Source organism: Idiotropiscis lumnitzeri, chromosome 5 (genome assembly GCF_059441095.1).
Source record: "Idiotropiscis lumnitzeri isolate Australia: NSW breed Sydney's pygmy pipehorse chromosome 5, RoL_Ilum_1.0, whole genome shotgun sequence".
Classification (NCBI taxonomy): domain Eukaryota; kingdom Metazoa; phylum Chordata; class Actinopteri; order Syngnathiformes; family Syngnathidae; genus Idiotropiscis; species Idiotropiscis lumnitzeri.
In genome coordinates this window covers 14917181-14932440 of record NC_142395.1, presented here as the reverse complement: position 1 = coordinate 14932440, position 15260 = coordinate 14917181, and the positions used below count along the sequence as shown (strand labels likewise).

General features: G+C 39.7%; 1 long non-coding RNA gene across 7 annotated transcripts in view; it reads right to left on the bottom strand.

Annotated features, from left to right (window-relative positions):
- Positions 1-15260, bottom strand: part of LOC148337015 (uncharacterized) — a 150418-nt gene that overhangs the window by 20831 nt on the left and 114327 nt on the right. For 3 of the 7 annotated variants that reach the window (XR_015843247.1, XR_015843241.1, XR_015843251.1), the window contains 3 exons: positions 9222-9349; positions 3564-3738; positions 2059-2308 (listed from right to left, as the gene is read on the bottom strand). This is a non-coding gene — a long non-coding RNA (uncharacterized LOC148337015). Of the gene's footprint in view, positions 1-2058; positions 2309-3563; positions 3739-8519; positions 8643-9221; positions 9350-15260 lie in introns of those variants that run through there. The other 4 variants (XR_015843249.1, XR_015843242.1, XR_015843243.1 and 1 more) reach the window with 3 other exon arrangements.

Genomic DNA, 15260 nt, shown 5'->3' with positions numbered 1-15260 from the left:
CAGCCAGGCCGTCACACGGACAATAACCTGGAACTTATCTCCTGTCCCGGCTGCCCCGCGTCAAACGTCCATTGTGTTAATTGTCTGCAGGACAATCCCAGCCAGTGAGGCTTGTTTGCGAATCGCATTCATCCTCCGCCTATTTGCAAGTGCGCTCCTCTTCCTGTCGTGAATAAGACACCGCACCCGACCTGCTTAGCCATCATTGTTCCTTTTTTTTTTCTTTTTAATCACTAGCCATTTCAATAAATCTCAGGTGGTGATCCCCCTCCTCGGCCAGCGCCCCGTAAGCCACATGTACCGTGTTACCTGCCTCCACAATGGCCTCACTTTATCTGACAAGTGTTGACAAAGACAGCAGGTCAAGCTTAATGCCTCCTCCTGCAAAGCAGATTCTATCACCGCTTCTCTCTTGCTCTTATCACTGCGGAAATGATAGCGTCTAATGCTATCTTTTATGCTTTAATAAAGGGCAAAAATAAAGCGATTACAAAGAGAAAACGTGTTTTACAAGTCATCAGGCGAAGAGCCCTGTCGTGGGCCTGATTTGCACTAAAGCCCACGGCGGGTGTAAATAATGGATTCATTTTTAAAGAGATTTTCGCTGGCGTTTCACTGGAAAGAAATAACATCTCCATCTGGTCAAGTGTGAAGTAGGACAGAGCCAGATTAGAGAATGTACTACTGTGTTATCTTATCTCAGCTTAATGTCTGCACAATCAATGCTCCTCCCAACAAGTGGTTCATTAAAACGCAATGTTTTAATTCCCGAGCAACGGCAGCTCAAAAAGTGGGTTATGGATTGAGTGTGGTGTCATAACACAACGGCGGAAAACTGTCAGATTGCCTTCAACGCCGTCTGAAAGTTTCTTCAAGTTCTTAAATTAGCCAAACGAGAAGTGAGGTAGGAAAAAACGGGAGTGTGAAAGTGGCTTGGATCCGATGCCTTAAGGGTGAAAATTGCCAGGTGGGCCCACATTCCATGTCGGTGCCATTTTTGAAAACCGGCCACACAGAAAAAGTCACAAAGACGTCGGCTTTTACTTGCAGCGTAATAGAAGCTTCTGATACTACCTCCGAAGATGGAAAATTATGAGGTTGACTTTGTGACTCATCCTGTGTTGGTGTCTTTTATGCAAAGCAGCAACTAACACAAAAAATAAGGAACAATACCAGGAAAAGGCAAATGAAAGTTCTTACAGGAAGTATAAAAACATGTGTTGATACAACCCCCGCAGGCTGAAAATCAACGTCATCCAACATTTCACTTAAGTGCCATTTTTTCATTTTTCATTTCAGGCTGTCCAAAAGTGGCTTCTGACAAGACCTCTGAAGGTGGAAAATTGTAGAATTGAAACTGTCCCCGAAATGTGACGGTGCCGTTCATAGAGAATACGACTTTTTTTTTTTTTTTTTTACATAGGCAGTGTGAAAGGGGCTTAAACTTGACTTAGTGTCAACTCAATTTCGCCGAAATATTCACATGACGGCTTGACTTTTATAAGGACACGTGCTCTTTTTTTTTTTCAACATCCCATCACGAATCTACGTGAGGCTGCAAACAGGTCAACACCCTTGCCTCGCGTTTACCAGCTCGTCTCACCTCGTCATCAATAATTTATCAAGCTCCCGCTGCCGGCAGCCGCCTACAAGGGCCGCGGCGGCATAAAGCTGCTGGCTGCCAATACGGCGTCATGCTCGGAATTGCAATAGCCCGGGCCCCGGCTTCCATCCATCACGCTTGGCTTGTCCGTGTATGCCTCAAATAATATTAAAACGCCGAGCCGTAAATTTCACTGTGTTGGTGGTGAATGTCGTGTAATTACGCGACCGAGAGAGGAAGCGTGGCTGAGCATTCTGTTGTGAAGTGAGTGGAGACAATGTATGGAGTGGACTCCAAAGGAGGAGAAGGAGGAGGTTGATTATAGGAGGGAGGGCTTTGCCTTTGCTGGTGGAACCGGGTGGGAAAACCTCCTCAGCATTCCCACCAGCAAAATTGCAGACACGCCTTTCTGATAGAAAAACTCAAAGTTGTATCAACGAGTGCAAGCTGCAGGTTTTTATTATTATTATTAATTTGCCAGGTCAGGGCAACCTGGAAGCGCAGACGAAGAAAACGATGAGGAAGAGTAGAGGAGGCCATACATGTGCTGTTAAGTGCAAGCAGGCTGCGGCGTGACATGTTTGCAGTCTTGTCCTCTTCAGATGTTTGGCCCGCGCCGATACACTTCAAACGCTCCGCTGATAGCCCTCATCTCTCTCCTTGACTCTTCATTCCTAGCTCACCGAGGCCACGTACACACAAACGCTGCAATTTATTAGAAAAATAAATAAAAATTCGATGGAATTGTGTTTTTTTGTTTGCTGTTTTTGTTGTTCACATGTGAGTGCCATTTTTGGTTGTTGAAGGTGCTTTCGGTTGAAGTGGTAACCAGAAAAATATCAACTTTACAGGTGGTTTGACCGGGTATTCTGATATTTCTCATGAACAGCGTTGGGGCTAACGCATTTAATAAATTACATTTTGTCAGTAACTAAGTAATGTAACGAGTTACTCTCAGTTTTTTTTTTTTTGTAATATTATTTGAGTTCCTGAGTCTGGTAATTCATTACAAATTTGACACAAATTGAATCAAATATTTGGAAAGGAAGTGCAGCGATCACAGTTCCTTTACTCCCTGTGAATGTTACACAGCAAGTTGAGTGCATTGTTCATTTGAAATGTCTTTGAAGCATTTTGCCTGTATAATTACGGCGGTCGTTAATGGCTGAGAGGTTATTGTCCGTTAATTTTGTATTTATTTATTTTTTTTTTTTACAGTTGTTTAACTTTACCAAGACCTATAATAGTGTTTGCATTAGCTTTAGCACAGTGTCGGCTACTTGAATGCGATGTCAAAACCTTTTTTTCTTCTGCAAACGCTGTTGTTGTCACATAGCAAAGCTCCTCCCCCGTGAGCGCAAATGAGCGGCTGCGTCCAGGAACACCTCTGCGGTGAAACACGAGTGAATTAAGCAAAGCGGAACGCTCAAAAGGATTTGGTGTGAACGTAGCATCAGAAATTTTGTACGTCTCGCCGCATAGTGTGATGTCATACGTTGTCCTTCAATTGGTTTTTCGGCAGTGACCGATAGGAAAACATTATCCTACTTATGCCGAGAGACTGGACGTAGTGTGCAGATACAAAAATCAAAATAGCGAAAAAAGAAAGAGGAAATATTGTAAAGTATACGTAGCATTTCAACTTATGCTACGTTTGCTAACTGCACAGACAATAGCTGATTAGCAAACATGGTGTCACGAAACATTTGTTAATCTTTCTTTTGGGAGAATAGATCGCTACTGATACTACCTCCGAATGCAAATCATTTCTGCGTCAACTTCGTACCTCTCCTGAACAAGAAATGAAAAACTGCAGAGTCAACAGTGAGTAAATGGATGCTTTGAAACATTTCTGCCCGTGTGGGCTGCCATCACTTCCTTCCTGGATGTATTTAACTTGACAGCGCTTGCGTGCTTGGCCAATGATGAGATTTGATCCATCATGCTGGATGATCCTCACCTGATATCCTGCGTCGAGGCAGATGCTTAAGCAGGTTAACTTCTAAGTCCGAAGAGGCAAGGACGCCCTGCTACATGTTACCCTCTCGCAACGCGGTGAAACGCCGGCTAAGCTGGCATTAAAGTTGAGCGACACGCCCGGCAAAGTGACAGCATGCCAGGATTCCATCATGGGACTGAGAAGAAACAAAACAAAACAAAAAGATGAAATCATTGATGAATTCATCGAGGGCAAGCTGTAATTAAAGGACTATTATGGCTTTCCTCGCGGAAACGCCGTATGTAGTGCGGATGGCGGGCGAGGCTGGCAAAGAACAAGTGGTAATAATTGACGGGACATCTGCTGAGCTGCAGGTGTCTATTACTTCACCACTTCAGCGGAATGACCTCATCAGGTGACAGCTGTTTATAGCAACAGAATTGAAATAGGTCAGCGAAAGCTTGCCCTGTGCAAAAAAAAAAAAGTGACACACATTATCAGAAACATTCCATACTTAACTTTCATTTTTTTTAAACATGTTAGAACGGGACTTATATCTACTGTTTATGCATATCATTTTATATATTTTGTTGTTCGTGAAAAAGCTCAAGTTAGTTTGACACAAAAATTAGTGTAAGAATAAAAAGAAGGAAAAAAAAATCCACTACTTTTTATGAGCGATCACAATTTCTCGACTGTTTTCTACCTGTAAAAATATATTACATTTGTGGTCAATTCTGATTCTATATTCATTTTATTATCATTACATTTTTATATTGAAAATGTCATGAACAATATATATATATATATATATATATATATATATATATATATATATATATATATATATTTATTCATTTATTTTATTTTATTTTTTTTCTTTTTCTTCTAACTTTCCAGGGCTTTCCAGGGGCCCTTGTACTCCCGTTTTCATGACGAATCCTCGGAATAACCAGCAGATTTTGATGCTGTTCTTTGACCACGTTACGCAATTCAGCGTTGCCCATCTATCGCGTTAACCTGCGAATATTTATTAAAGTAAGTCGTCTGGTTTTCACCTGTTTCAAAGCAAAATGGATAACTTTCTAGTGAATATTAGACATGGGTTCTTGAGGATTTTCATGCATCCTGCTCTGATAGGCGTCCACACATTGCCTTGTCAATTGGTGAAAGTGGTTTCTGAATACTGAGTAAGTTTTGGGGGTCGGGTCGGTACCCCTAACATACTTTCCACCAGGATAATTGTGCGGGAAAAATGGGTGACTTTTTGTTCCTTCGACAGCCTGTGGCCGCATAGTGAAATATGAAGGGAAGTATCATTTGTTTGCAGTTTCCTCAGCACTCCTGGGCCTGCTCTGAGCTCTGTCTTGCGTTGATTTATGGCCTTTCAAGACACAACCACATCTGAGAAGGGAATAATTAGAAGGCTTGAAAATGCTACAGTTTAGGGCCGTTGTAATGAAATTTGTAGGCCCCGAGCTGTATTTTTCTAGGGTGGAGTCCGAGGGAATGAGGGGGAAGATAAGGTGAGCACTTTACGCCGCAATTTTCTTCCCACTTTGTTGTGGATCCATGGGAATATGACATGTAGGGAGGGGGCGTCGACGTATTGAGTAGGAATTGCACGATGTTATATATATATATATATATATTTTTTTTAAAGTCATCACTACAGTGATGAATCGGGGTGAGTCGGATGAGCCGACGTTGACTAGTTGATGACGCCATTGATATTTTTTGCGGGGCAGTATTGACACTAAAATGAATTACTGGAGAAATAATAATAAAAAAATAATCTTTATAGTGCCAATAAACATGTCATTCATGGAATTTACAGAGAACATACATGCTCACATAAATTTACACTGCTTGAGCTCGGCCTTTTTAACCCTTTACTAATTCTTCCTGACCTACCAAAACTGCATATTCAGAAACAAAAGTCAATTTAACTCCAGTAAAGTGTCATACTAATCTAAATTGCCCAACTTAAAATTTTAATCAAAGTTTGTTGGCTTGAAGTTTTGAGCTCCCCCAACCTGAACAATTTTTATTCACGTGTCCTATTAAGACAAAAACATGAATCGTAACATGCAGAGCCTAATTGTGCAATTTTAATTAAAACCTGAGCTTGAACGTGAACATTTCTAAACCAAAACAACATTATTGTTTTGACCAAATGCTAAAACTGGTTTTTGAAAATGAAAACATCATTGCCTTTGTCTCGCAGCTTAAAATGTTCAATGAAAAAGTGTCAAATATTGCACTTTTTTTTTTCTTTTCCTCTGATGACAACAGTGTTTTAGAACCTGACAATGCTAACTTTTGAAAATGAGTACGTTTTGGAAAATAAATATGTTACCACAAAAAGGGAACTTTGAACATGGAAAAAAGAGAGAGAAAAAAAAAACTTTGGATGGATTTTCCCCATAGCAATTGTGTTTTGGACTTCACAAAATTGCAGCTAACTCTGGGCACATATGTAGTCTTCCATCAAGCCGACGTATTCGTTTTTGGTATGAAGTAGTTAAGGACAAATATTCAACCGCTACAAGATCATCTCAATCTAAGCAACTTGTCTTTATGGTGAGTTAACGCATCGCCGCTACAAAGCAGTCCGGTGCGGTCCGGTCTGGGGCCAGGCCTCCGGGAAGCGTCTAAAGTGGGCTCGCCTGGCTGCTGTCCTGCTGCCGTGCGCTACACAATACAGGAGGAGTTCCAAGCCCTAACTCGGAGTTCGGCTGGGATCCAGGGTGGAGGCGCGGCGGGGGAAGTGCTGCAGGGCCTCCCCACCTCACGCCACCCGCCCCCCACAGCTGCTCAGGTTCTCTGTTGTGTTTTGTCAAAGTACTTATCGCAAGTGAAATGACTATGTCAGATAAGCCAGCAAAGAAAAACAAGAAAAAGAAAAGCGGCCATTACGCTGCCAAACAACTATAATCTTGTCGATGCCATCAGAATCACAGCTTTTTCTATTTGCTGTGGATTTTGTTATTGTGTTGCACAAACACAACTTTGATCATCGCAGCGGCTATGCGAATCGCTCATTGCCAATTGTTGATCGCGGGGGCCGTGCATCTTTCACACGAGAGCAAGGATGTGAAAACTTTGTGAAACATACTAAAAGCAATGCAATATGCCGGTGAGCAAAATAAAAGATATCAAAATTCTTAGTCATATTCAGAATATTTTTTTAAACATCACTGGCATCAGTCCGGAACTTCTCAAGTCACAATTTAGTAAATTTTATCATTTTAAACAAATCAATACTATTGCTGAGTCCACACGTGGGGGGGTTATTTTGACTGTCTGACCAATCAAAAGTGTTAAAAATGGCTTGCTCTATTTGACGATGCAATGTTAATGGTTGAACAAGCTGTTTCTGGGGTCTCCTAAAACTTGATGAATTTGGAGGTACAAAGCTTCCGCCACACACCAGGGATACATTTCAAGATGAAAAAAAAAAATAATTTTTTTTTAAGTTGATTTTTTTTTTTATTTACATATGCTTTTATATAAAACAAGTGTAGGACAATTCAAAATTATACACACAAAAATACAATAAAACCCAGAGAAACAAACTACATGTCAAGATTGCTATTAATTAAGCCATCATTATTTTTAAATTTGCAACTTTTTTGAAAATTTAAAAATAAACTCTAATAACATTCAACAGTTTGTAAAATTTACATATTTATGAATAAAAATAAGCAATCATTGGAACATGAAACCTTTTTTCTGAAATTGTGTGATATTGTTTAATGATCAGCATTTTTACAAACATAATTTTAAACATTTACATTTTTTCATCCAAATGTGTCAAATTGAACCGTACATTCAAAATTTTACATTTTTTATGCAGAAAATAGTTTAATTTATAACTTAAATATTATTATCAAGTCTTTATCTAATTTATATATTTGATTAAATTATTGTTGTATTGCACTGGAGAGGGGAGCTCTGTAATCTTGTTGCACACTGTACAATGACAATAAAGGGATTTCTGATTCTGATTCGGATTCTGACATTCAAGTATTAAAAATAATTAATTAATTAAAGTGCCATTTGCTGTTTTTTTTCTTCACCTTTGTAAAATATTTGTCAGGCATTATGAAAAAATGAAAATGAAAAAACAATATACTATAAAATGTTCTTTTTAAGTTTGACTTGTCACCTTTCTGTTGTGAGGTGTGTTGAGTTATCATCTTAGAATATAGAAGAACAAGATAAACATCACAGATGTGCTCTCCTTGAATCCTTACACGGCAAGTTGTGAACATGTCCCAACATCTACTGAAGCCAAAATGATTCCCAAAATGTCTAAAAAAAAAAAAAACAACAAAACAAAACAACAAAAAAAAAAACCTAAGAACCAAAGATACTCCTCTTCACATGCCAAAGCAACAGGTGGCCCTGCAACCTCTCAACGCCACGACACGTCACGTCGCAAACACAAACAACACCATTGTGGGAGAAAAAAGATACTTATATTTGCTGGCGATGTTGGTGAGGTAACACATTTAATTAGAGATGAGCTGAGGTCAACAAAATGGAGACTGCCGAGGGAAAGTAAGACACAAACGGGGTAAACGCTGTACCATGTGTGTTTGTGTGACGTCATTTGAAAAGCAATTATCTTGAAAACTACCAAGTCAGCTCAATGAAATTGAACAGTTGAGGTGTTGAGTGTTCGGCACACGACAAAGTTGTAAGTTAAGATCTTGCCGAACATGCCGTAGCTTAAAATTATCTATTGCGGAAGTGATTCTTCAGGACATGGACCAGTTCAACTAAAAAAAGGAAATGGTCTGGTTCTACACATTCTGTATAAAAAAAAAAATTAAAAAAAAAAGATTATTTCAAGAAGATTTTCCAGAATTATTGTCCTCGGAAATGTCAAATTTATTTGGGGGACACTGTGATTTTATGTCATTTCCAGCCGTGTCGCATCATCAAATTTGACAATTTTGCAGCATTTGTTTTGAAGAGACTGAGGGCAGTAAAAAAATGTAATTGGAGACTTTGTGAAGTGACGTCTCGTTGCGTTATAAGTTTGAGAAAACTCTGACGTGCTGAGACAGAACGGAACTTTGGCGAATCACACTGCAAATACAATACAACAAAAGGGTAAGCTAATGTTAGTATTCGCGCTTATTTCTGCCATTTATGATTGCACTTCCTCAAACTTTAATTGACATGACCGTTTTCTTCACGAGTAGACTGAGGGCAGGAAGCATATAGAGTACTGAAACAAAATGGAGACTGTGGAGTAATTAGGCGGCGCTAACGATAGCATGTGCGTTTGTTGTAATTCCCAGCTTCGCATCCTCAAATGCTGCAGTTCTCAGATTCTGTTCAAGAGGTGACTGAAGACATGGAGAAAACAGTGCTGCAACCAAGTGGAGACTGCTGAGGATAATTTGCGAACACCTCGACACTCTTTTGATGTCTCACATGACTAATTTTAGCACCATAGTGGCGAGCCTGACGCAAACGCGAGCAAGTTTACTCCGCACAACAGCGCAACACTTGATTGGACATGTGTGGAGACTCCCCCCTTCCAGCCCGAGCCAAACCTCGTCTCCATATTATCATCCCCCCACCTTCATGCAGTCGGCCTTTCCGCCGCTCACTTTCTAATCAGGCCAGGGGAGGGTTAAGAGGACTGAAGAAGAATCTTACTAGGATGTAATCCCGTCCAAGTGGCACTGGCTCTTTCTTCTCTCTTGTTAAGGGCTCCTTTGTGAGGCTCCGCAGCTCGGAGGCCCGGAAGGGAGGAAAGGATGTGCAGTGGATGTGGCGTTCGGGGCCTGGGGAGAGGTGAGAGTGAGGGTGAGGAAGGTGGCGAGGTGAGGGAGAAGTGACACTGACAAATGCATGATGTCAGCCTGGTTGCATCATTCAATCAACTGGAATCAAATTACGTTCAAAGTAAACTGTCGTGGCCCACTTTAATGGGACATGTGAGTGAATATTTATGGCTTTTGGATGAATATAATATAGTAAAAAATATACATGACTCTTTTCCACTACATAGAGAGTATATTTAAGAGATTGGTGCCATACAATGTAACTTTTTTTTCCATATGGTTACAAAAACCAGACATGAAGGGCAGTCGTTCTTGTCAAAAACAGAGCGAGTCAGTGACTTTAATCATTTAATAGTTTAAAAAACACAATTATATTTTAATTTCAGTTAAATTATATGTATATATATATATATATATATATATATATATATATATAAAAACTAAGTAAATTTACTCTTTTTATGTTTGGGTAAAAAAAATATACCAAAATGTTTTGAAAAATCCATGATTTTTAATGGATGTATTGGATTTTATTTACAGAAATCTGAACTTCCAACCAATCTTTTATTAAGTTTATTTAATTATTTTGTTTGGATTTTTTTTTAAACTTCAAATTCAATACATGTAGAGAATGTGTTGTCACTTAGACTGCTCTGTTTGACTCGCATTGAATCATTTTTTGCTCCTTAGTAAGTAATAAGGCAAAAATTATACATAAACTCTGCACATTTTGAAATAATAATTTCTTTTTGTTGAATGTTATCTTCCGGTAGGATATAGGCCTCATCGAATGTGCTAAATGCCTGTAAAATGTACAAGAGGTTGTGTAAGAGACTTTGAATAATGTAGAAGGAATTTAAATTATTCTGAAATATCATTCACATCTCTAGCACAGCTACTTATTTTTTTGCTGCACCATTTTCATTTTGCGACAACAACAAACACAACGTGTATGTTCGCGTATAATGCTTTGGCTGAGAGGAGGTCACGCATGTCCAAAAGAGTGTAATACAACACTGTCTTATCATGTGGAACATGTTCACAAAGCTTGTGATGAATGAGAATGGAGCCAATTAAAATAAACACACTTGGCTCCCTAAATCCATATACATGTTTTCCCTTTGCACATCTGTCCCTCCTCTAAAAAAAAAATGAATGACTTATGTATCCATATTGATACATGTGCTTGCGTGTGTATATCTTCTTTATTGGCGCCTGTTTGTATGACAGCGGTGCCACTGGACCATCTGTGCACAACAGTGCCCTGCTCCCCTTGAAGGGAAGCTGCCTGCTTAGACAGTGACGGAATGGGAGGGGGTGGGGGAGGCGAAGGATTGGGGGCTCGGCAGGAATGCGGGCCCTGTGTATTGTTTGTAAAAATAAACCATGTGGACAAAGATATTTGAGTGGAATTTATATTAAACAGCTGCAAAAGCAGGCTTCTGTGTATGTATGTGCGTGTGCGTGTGTGTGGGGCTGATCCAAGAGGACCACAGCACAAGTTTCAATCTGATCATCCTTAACAGCTCTCAATAATAAGAAGTCACTCAAGTAAACTCATTTACAGCAGAATGTCAAGAGTGGTGGGTACATGTGTCCTCTTTTTCCTGTTTTGAGGGGGCGGTCCTGTGTCATGGAGCTTTTTTGACAAATGGTGGCCAGGCAAGGGGGTTGCGATGAGGCTAGCGGCTATTACTTGCTGAAGTGACAGCTCAGATTGCTCACCCAAAAAAATTAAATAGCGAACAGAGACTGTAAAAGTGTATTGTGTTTTCAGGGGGGCGGTCCCATCTAATGGAAATGAGCCACTGCTCACCCCGCCCCCAGAAGTTAACGCTAATCTGTGCTTGCAGCACTGCTTAGTTGGCTGTCACTGGAACATGATGACTCTTGCCACAGTGTAGCTGCCAAGTCATGGGCGGAGATACTTGGTGTGGGGGGGGCAGGACTTTCGTGCGTTTTTGGAAACAGGGAGATCAACAATAATTTAGGTTTAATTTTATACACACTATCCAAAGAACAAACTATGTATACAGAAGTGATTGAATAATTGTTTCTTCCCAAAGTTGAAATAAATGAGTTACAAAGTGTTTTTTGTTGTTGTTGTCGTTTAAACCAAGTACCAAAAAAAAGGCATACTGCAGATGATTCAAAATGACATAAAATGGTGTGCTGGCGACTGGAAAGGAGTTCTGTCGCATATGTTGCGGGACCTGCAGGTTCTAAAATGGCTCAGTCTTCCAAATTGAAAAAATAAAATAATAAAAAAATTTAAAAAATGAAGGGATAGTTCAAACTTAAATTACAATCCAAGAGCCAAAGCTTTTGGCGCTCGGTTCATTAAAACAAAGTAACAGCCCGTTTGTCAATGTCAATTCAATCGATTCTCCGGAAGAAGTTTGACTTGCAAATGTAGAAGCTTCAAGACCAGGAATGTTGCGGATACAGGCTAAGACTCTCAAGACGTAGACGAAGAAAAAAAACAACTTTGTTTTATTAACCAAAGTGTGTACAAATGCAAGGACACTTCAAGGCAGCAAAGCTCCTGTTTACAGGTTGCAAACATCTGCTCAAGAAAGAAATTCCGTTCATCAACAAAAGTTTTCATCACTTGGTTACTTAAAACTGTCTAAACAGAATATGTTTTCATTGTTATAACTGTCGGAATCATCACAAAATGGGACATTCATGATATATCCAGTAATTCCCATGCAGTCGTTCACAGACCACATTGTCTTTCTTACTCAAGGATGCTTTGAGATTAATTTTAATCGTTATGAGACGGGCTAATCTAATCCGCAGCCCACCCCGCCACTAGCATATGAAAGGATGCACCCCCCCCCTGCCCCCCACACACACACTACATGTGGTTCCCATGCAAGCATAGTCTGCGATAACAACCCCACGTATGTGTGTGCACGTGTGCGCGCATGTGTGTGTCATGCTTTGCAAAAAGACGGAACTTTACAGAAAGGGACTGGATCCCATTTCCCAGGCCGGAGCCGGACCCCGAGGGCACAGTGTGGAAACTGAACTAATTGCAGGATATTGGTGCTCGCTTGATTAGAGGACAACTTGGAATGCTTGGTCTGTGATGTAAGCAGACCAAGGTGAGACTAATGACGGATCTTTTTTTTTTTTCTTTCATGCCCGCAGAGAAGTCTGTACGGGCCCGCGGCGCTACGACGGGCCTGGGAGCTTCCTGTATGTCCACAGAGGATGTTGCCAAGCACTTGTGGGCTTTGAAATCGCTTGAATTAACGGCATGAATCGTTGGCGTACAATACAGTTCTTTTTGACGGTTGGCATTGCATACTTGGTCATGTTTTTGGACATTACAACATCTCCTGGCGCTTCTGCACCAAATAGAATAGCATTGGGGAAATTACAATTCCTTTTCCAACGACTGCAGCATATGTGCCAACAATACTTGGGTCAATAGGCTCTATAAGTACAGAGGTGAATGGGAACAGCAGGAAAATAGTAAGCAGCAATTTCATACGGCAAAAAGAGAATAACAATAAGTGATACCAGCAAGTGACCGAAGAGCGAGAATATACCCTTATAAACAAAATATTATTATAATATATTCTTCTTAACACGGATTGTGTAGAGCAGCAAATAGTCAACACCGATAAATATCAACTGTATTATCTATAAGTGGTGGATTGATTAACAACACAGTCCGTTATAACTATGGTATTACAGTGCACTGTAATACATATTCACTATACGCAGATGTAAATATGAAGAAAATTAGCAATTGTATTATTGTATGAGGCAAAAAGAGAATAATTAGAAACAATATCAGCAGAGGCTTGCCAACTACAGTATACACAAATAATACTCGACTCTGCATACTTTATATGCACATGTAAATATGATCAGAGACAATAGTTCAAATAATTATAATAAAAGAATTAATAATTCAAAGGCATTCATTTATTGTGCAAATTTGAACAAAACTGACACGAAATGCCAACGGGAGAAATACGTAGCGATATAAAACGATATCGACTGTATGAATATGACATATGCATTTAATAATGTACTGTGAAGAACATGCACACGTGTCGATTACGCTCTCCCAAAATCACCCCTAAAAAGCAATTTTTTTTCTCGATACTTGTGGATAATGCGGTAATTGCTAGTATAATTTATTATCATTGAACAATGTGAAGGAATAAATTCAAAACATACCAACAAAGTGTAAAAAAAAGTGCCTCCCCCCATGATTACGGTCTATAAAGGAATTTTTAAAATCATGTATTGGAAAACATTGTTCTTGCGCTGTTTGCATTTGTAGTCATTTTAGTAAGATATCATGTCCATCTTTGCTTTTAAATCTCTTGAACTGCTTATAAATGTTGTACATTCAACTATAGTATGTGAAGCAAATTAAATTCAGATTGGTATGAAATGTGTTATAAATCAGGGATGAATTTTTATTGATTTATTTTTAGGTACTGCCGAGGTTAGCCGGTAAATGTCTAAACAATGCGAAAAATGGTGATTTCTAATTAAGACCCTTGCAGAGTACCCCACTCCTATTTGGGATATTTCTTTTATAATTATTATATTTTTGGGAAGCGAGCATGTCACCAAAGACTATCCATGTATTAAAATAATTAATACCGTACTATATTATTTAATATCGGAATCCAGATGCAACAGGTGGTAGTTATGAAACATATTTGCCTTCTTTGCGTCCAGACATGTTGTGGGGCACTTTAGAAGTAGGCATATTCCCATCTCTTGGTTTAGTGGCCTTCTTTTGTCCGCACTTGTTTGTTTGATGTGACTTTTCAAACGACAGACACCATTGAGTGGTGGGAGTGTTGTTCTGCCGCATGCCATTCACGCCTGCTGTAGAGCGCCGCGCAGTCAAACACACAACAAGCCCCCCGGCTCATTGTTGACCACTGGAACTAATCACCCTGATGGCACCTCCAATAAATCCCATCCCCCTCCATACCCGACCCAGTCGACAGTGATTGGAGTGTACCTATGTGTGACCGCGGACAATACAAATTCGCCAAAGGCAAATAGAATGGGGGTGCTTTGAGGCAATATTTAGCTTGGCCAGATGGCCGCTTGCATGCAGCAGGCTGCTTGGCCCTCCACATCTGCTCCTTGGGATGTGCCAGCAACTGCGCCACAGTCACACTTTTACTTGTTGGCCCACTTTCTTCCCGGTGAGCCTTGCTTTGTCCCGTTTCACTCCCGCACCCACAAGAATAACAGTAAATATTTGCATTTGTAAATAAAAATTAACTACAGATGTAAGGGAAATAGTTTGCAAAAAAAAAAAAAAAAAAGAAATATTGGTTGAGCTATTCAGAGGAAAGCAAAATCTTTTGAGTTTGTCAAGACAAATGCAACACAGATGTGAAGCCATTTGCATGGAACAGGGCTTGCTCAGTGAAATATTAGTTGACTTATCCACAGGAAAGCAACATTTTCGAGAAATTTGGTGCAGTTTGTTTACAGTAAATGTGCGAGATTTCAAAGAGAAATGCAACACAGATGTGAAGCGCTTCTCAAAAACAGTGTCATGATCAAATGTTTGTCAAATGATTGATCAAGTTTTTTTTTTTGAAGTTTGTATAGTCAGAACGCAACACAGGTGTGAAGCATTTCTCAAAAAGAGTGGCATGTGACCAATAATTAGTCAAATGAAAAAGTTTTTTTCAGTTTGTACAGTAATAATGCAACACAGTTGTGGAGCAGTTGTCATGAAGCAGTGGCATTCGGCTAAACGTAATTTTAGTGATACACACAAAAGCGTTTTCAGTTCAAGCTGTGGAGTAGATGTTCCATTTTGCAAAGAAAAATGCAACACACATGTGCAGCAGTTCTTTAAAGCAGTGCACGTACTCCTTAATATTAATTCACAGGAAAGCAAACTCTC